Here is a 5,784-nt window from a genome sequence, read left to right on the forward strand (position 1 = left end):
TGGCCTTTGACCCTGAGGGCTGGAATCCATGTGGGGTGGGAACAGAAAGCTCAGCCCAGACTTCTAGCTTTCCAGGCTCCGCTGTGAGAGGCAGAGGGCAGGGGTCATTCCCAGGGGGTGAGACAGGGGTGCTGGCAGCCGTCCCTCCTTCACTGGAGCCCTAAAGATATGCCCGACCCCCTGGGCCCTCAGTCAGGGACAGACCCACGAGCGGCCTCCTCTGCTGACAGTGGAGTTCATGGCTGTGAAGAGCAGGAGCGCCGTGACTGAGGTCTGGCCTGTCCCGGCCCCAAGCAGCATCCCAAGAGCCACGATGTCACGTCCCGCGTGAACGGACTCAGGACACACTCCTCCTCCAAGAAGCCAGCGGCCTCAACAGCCCCGGGAAGTGTTTCTATGCTGCACACTTTATCGGGATTATTGGACAACAATTGCCTCTCTTTCACAGTCTTTTCAGTGAGCTTTCTGTTTCATCTTGGGGTGTAGCCAATTACCAATGCTGTGATCGTCTCAGGGGGGCAGCAGAGGGACTCGGCTAACACCCACAGGCATCCGTTCTCCCCAGACCCCCTCCCGCCCCGGCTGCCACACGACATGGAGCAGAGCTCCCTGCGCTCCAACTGTCCCTAACCGTTGCCTCTTTTTCAAGTCTTCTAAATAAAGAGTCTGAAAACAAGCCTTTCAGGTGTTAAGCTTTGGAAGACCCATTTCTATTGGCAACCAAGCGAATTCACTCCATTATCTAAAACACTTCTGCGAGCCGTACCAGATGGATCCACTGTGGGCCTTTTCCCTCCGTGGGTTGGCAGGGTGGGCTTTGCCCCTGTGTTAACAGATCCCTGTTAGCAGCTGGAAGTTGGCCACAGTGGGGACATTTGCACCAGGACAGACTTTTCCCTCCAGGGACCTGGTTGTTAACCTTTTACCAGCACACCACTGGAGTCATCCCAAGAAATGATTAGAGCCAGTTCCTGGTGTTCTTGCCAAAACATTAAGTTCTAAACCGCGGAAGGCTGCCCCACGCCAGTGAATTCTTCTCCAGCCACGAACCTAGCCTTGTATTCCTCCCCTTGCAACACTCTGAACACCCACCGTCACGCGCGGCCTTCGGTCCTGTGGATGGGTGTCAGCCAGGCCTGCTGAATTCTTTCGGCATGTGGGCTGGTTCTCAACAGGGCAGGGCCTATCTCCCCTGTGCAGCATCAGTGCTGACATCCGAGCCTCCCCCAAAGGCCTAGAATCACAGAGCAGGTCTTGAGGAGAACAAGCATCATTTCCAGGGCACCTGCTCCAGGTGAGGCGTCCGTCAAGGACAGTCTGTTCTCTGCAAGGGGGAAGGGATTGTTTCTGCCAGTGAGGAGGCTCCTGGGGACTCGGGGCTTTGAAATTCATCTCAAGACATCCCTGGTGGTCCGGTGGTTGGGAATCTGCCCTACAATGCAGGGGACGTATGTTCAATCCCTGGTCAGGGAACTAAGATCCCACATGCCACAGAAAAATTAAGCCCAAGTACTGCAACTACTGAGCCCGCGCGATCCGGAGCCCATCACAGAGTCTGTGCACTGACACAAAAGATCCCCATGGGGCAACAAAGATTCTGCGTGCCACGGCTGAGAACGGCTCAGCCAAACGCAAGTCAGGTTCAAAAGAGAGAAAGAAAGAAATCCCAGCTCATCTACCTAGCTGTGCCCACCCATGACCCAGGATCATTCCCTATGTAACTCCTGACCTTGACAGAGGGGACCTGTCCAGGCTGTGACTCATGGTCTCCTTTGTAGCTCTGTTTTTGTTATCGTTCAATTGCTAAGTCGTGTCTGACTCTTTGTGACCTCGTAGACTGCAGCACACCAGGCTTCTCTGTCCTTCACTATCTACTGGAGTTTGCTCAAACTCTTGTCCATTGAGCTGGTGAGGAAATACAACCATCTCATCCTCTGCTGTCCCCTTCTCCCTTCTCCCCTTCTCTTCCTGCCCTCAATCTTTCCCAGCATCAGGGTCTTTTCAGATGAATCAGCTCTTCTCATCAGGTGGCCAAAGTATTGGAGCTTCATCTCCAGCATCAGTCCTCACAGTGAATATTCAGAGTTGATTTCCTTACTGGTTTGATCTCTTTGCAGGCCAAGGGAGGGAACCTCATAATCAATGTCTAGGCATGATTTCTACCAGTCCGCCCCATGGCTCTGGAAGGCACGAACCTGCTGGACTGCAAAGGAGCCGTTAGCTTCACAGAGCTTGTCAAGTTGGCAGTGAACTTTTTCTTTTTCCAGGGTCTCCAGCACCAACATAATGGGCCTGCCTTCTCCATAATAAATAGGATCACGTTGTCCCCCACTGAGAAAGCACCACCTCTGCCTGATCTCTGAACGCCTTGCTCTCTGCCTACATCCATTACAACTGACCACAGGTAAACACCTGAGGAATTGCAATGCTCTTGCCTGGTAGGTTTGACCACCTCCAATTTGCCTTGATTCATGGACCTGACATTCCAGGTTTCTATGCAATATTGCTCTTTACAGCATCGGATCTTGCTTCTATCACCAGTCACATCCACAACTGGGTATTGTTTTTGCTTTGGCTCCATCCCTTCATTCTTTCTGGAGTTATTTCTCCACTGATCTCCAGTAGCATATTGGGTACCTAATGACCCGGGGAGTTCCTCTTTCGATATCCTATCATTTTGCCTTTTCATACTGTTCATGGGGTTCTCAAGGCAAGAATACTGAAGTGGTTTGCCATTGCCTTCTCCAGTGGACCACATTCTGTCAGACCTCTCCACCATGACCCACCCGTCTTGGGTTGCCCCACAAGCATGGCTTGGTTTCATTGAGTTAGACAAGGCTGTGTTCCTAGTGTGATTAGATTGACTAGATTTCTGTGAGTATGATTTCAGTGTGTCTGCCCTCTGATGCCCTCTTGCAACACCTACCATCTTACAAGAGATGGCAAGGGTAAACGTCGACATTCTAGGAATCAGCGAACTAAAATGGACTGGAATGAGTGAATTTAACTCAGTTCAGTTCAGTCGCTCAGTCGTGTCCGACTCTCTGCAACCCCATGAATCGCAGCACACCAGGCCTCCCTGTCCATCACCATCTCCCGGAGTTCACTCAGACTCATGTCCATCGAGTCCGTGATGCCATCCAGCCATCTCATCCTCTGTCTTCCCCTTCTCCTCCTGCCCCCAATCTCTCCCAGCATCAGAGTCTTTTCCAATGAGTCAACTCTTCGCATGAGGTGTCCAAACTACTGGATGACCATTATATCTACTACTGCGGGCAGGAATCCCTCAGAAGAAATGGAGTAGGCATCATGGTCAACAAAAGAGTCCGAAATGCAGTACTTGGATGCAATCTCAAAAACAACAGAATGATCTCTGTTCGTCTCCAAGGCAAACCATTCAATATCACAGTTATCCAAGTCTATGCCCCAACCAGTAATGCCGAAGAAGCTGAAGTTGAACAGTTTTATGAAGACCTCCAAGACCTTTTAGAACTAACACCCAGAAAAGATGTCCTTTTCATTATAGGGGACTGGAATGCAAAAGTAGGAAGTCAAGAAACACCTGGAGTAACAGGCAAATTGGCCTTGGAATGTGGAATGAAGCAGGGCAAAGACAAGCAGAGTTTTGCCAAGAGAACACACTGGTCATAGCAAACACCCTCTTCCAACAACACAAGAGAAGACTCTACACATGGACATCACCAGATGGTGAACACCAAGATCAGACTGATTATATTCTTTGCAGCCAAAGATAGAGAAGCTCTATACAGTCAGCAAAAACAAGACCAGGAGCTGATTGCGGCTCAGATCATGAACTCCTTATTACCAAATTCAGACTTAAACTGAAGAAAGTAGGGAAAATCGCTAGACCATTCAGGTATGACCTAAATCAAATCCCTTATGATTATATAGTGGAAGTGAGAAATAGATTTAAGGGACTAGATCTGATAGATAGAGTGCCTGATGAACTATGGAATGAAGTTCATGACATTGTATAGGAGAAAGGGATCAAGACCATCCCCATGGAAAAGAAATGCAAAAAGCAAAATGGCTGTCTGGGGAGGCCTTACAAATAGCTGTGAAAAGAAGAGAGGCAAAAAGCAAAGGAGGAAAGGAAAGATATAAGCATCTGAATGCAGAGTTCCAAAGAATAGCAAGAAGAGATAAGAAAGCCTTCTTCAGCAATCAATGCAAAGAAATAGAGGAAAACAACAGAATGGGAAAGACTAGAGATCTTTTTAAGAAAATTAGAGATACCAAGGGAACATTTCATGCAAAGATGGGCTCGATAAAGGACAGAAATTTTATGGACCTAACAGAAGCAGAAGATATTAAGAAGAGGTGGCAAGAATACACGGAAGAATTGTACAAAAAAGATCTTTATGACCCAGATAATCATGATGATGTGATCACTCATCTAGAGCCAGACATCTTGGAATGTGAAGTCAAGTGGGCCTTAGAAAGCATCACTACGAACAAAGCTAGTGGAGGTGATGGAATTCCAGTTGAGCTGTTTCAAATCCTGAAAGATGATGCTGTGAAAGTGCTGTACTCAATATGCCAGCAAATTTGGAAAACTCAGCAGTGGCCACAGGACTGGAAAAGGTCAGTTTTCATTCCACTCCCAAAGAAGGGCAATGCAAAAGAATGCTCAAACTACTGCACAATTGCACTCATCTCACATGCTAGTAAAGTAATGCTCAAAATTCTCCGAGCCAAGCTTCAGCAATACATGAACCGTGAACTTACTGATGTTCAGGCTGGTTTTAGAAAAGGCAGAGGAACCAGAGATCAAATTGCCAACATCCGCTGGATCATGGGAAAAGCAAGAGATTTCGAGAAAAACATGTATTTCTGCTTTATTGACTATGCCAAAGCCTTTGACTGTGTGGATCACAATCAACTGTGGAAAATTCTGAAAGAGATGGGAATACCAGACCACCTGACCTGCCTCTTGAGAAATCTGTATGCAGGTCAGGAAGCAACAGTTAGAACTGGACGTGGAACAACAGACTGGTTCCAAATGGGAAAAGAAGTACGTCAAGGCTGTATATTGTCACCCTGCTTATTTAACTTCTATGCAGAGTACATCATGAGAAACACTGGACTGGAAGAAACACAAGCTGGAATCAAGATTGCCGGGAGAAATATCAATCACCTCAGATATGCAGATGACACCACCCTTATGGCAGAAAGTGAAGAGGAGCTCAAAAGCCTCTTGATGAAAGCGAAAGAGGAGAGTGAAAAAGTTGGCTTAAAGCTCAACATTCAGAAAATGAAGATCATGGCATCTGGTCCCATCACTTCATGGGAAATAGATGGGGAAACAGTGGAAACAGTGTCAGACTATTTTTGGGGGCTCCAAAATCACTGCAGGTGGTAACTGCAGCCATGAAATTAAAAGATGCTTACTCCTTGGAAGAAAAGTTATGACCAACCTAGATAGTATATTCAAAAGCAGAGACATTACTTTGCCGACTAAGGTCTGTCTAGTCAAGGCTATGATTTTTCCTGTGGTCATGTATGGATGTGAGAGTTGGACTGTGAAGAAGGCTGAGGGCTGAAGAATTGATGCTTTTGAACTGTGGTGTTGGAGAAGACTCTTGAGAGTCCCTTGGACTGCAAGGAGATCCAACCAGTCCATTCTGAAGGAGATCAACCCTGGGATTTCTTTGGAAGGAATGATGCTAAAGCTGAAACTCCAGTACTTTGGCCGCCTCATGCGAAGAGTTGACTCATTGGAAAAGACTCTGATGCTGGGAGGGATTGGGGGCAGGAGGAGAA

Source organism: Ovis canadensis, chromosome 1 (assembly GCF_042477335.2).
Source record: "Ovis canadensis isolate MfBH-ARS-UI-01 breed Bighorn chromosome 1, ARS-UI_OviCan_v2, whole genome shotgun sequence".
NCBI lineage: Eukaryota > Metazoa > Chordata > Mammalia > Artiodactyla > Bovidae > Ovis > Ovis canadensis.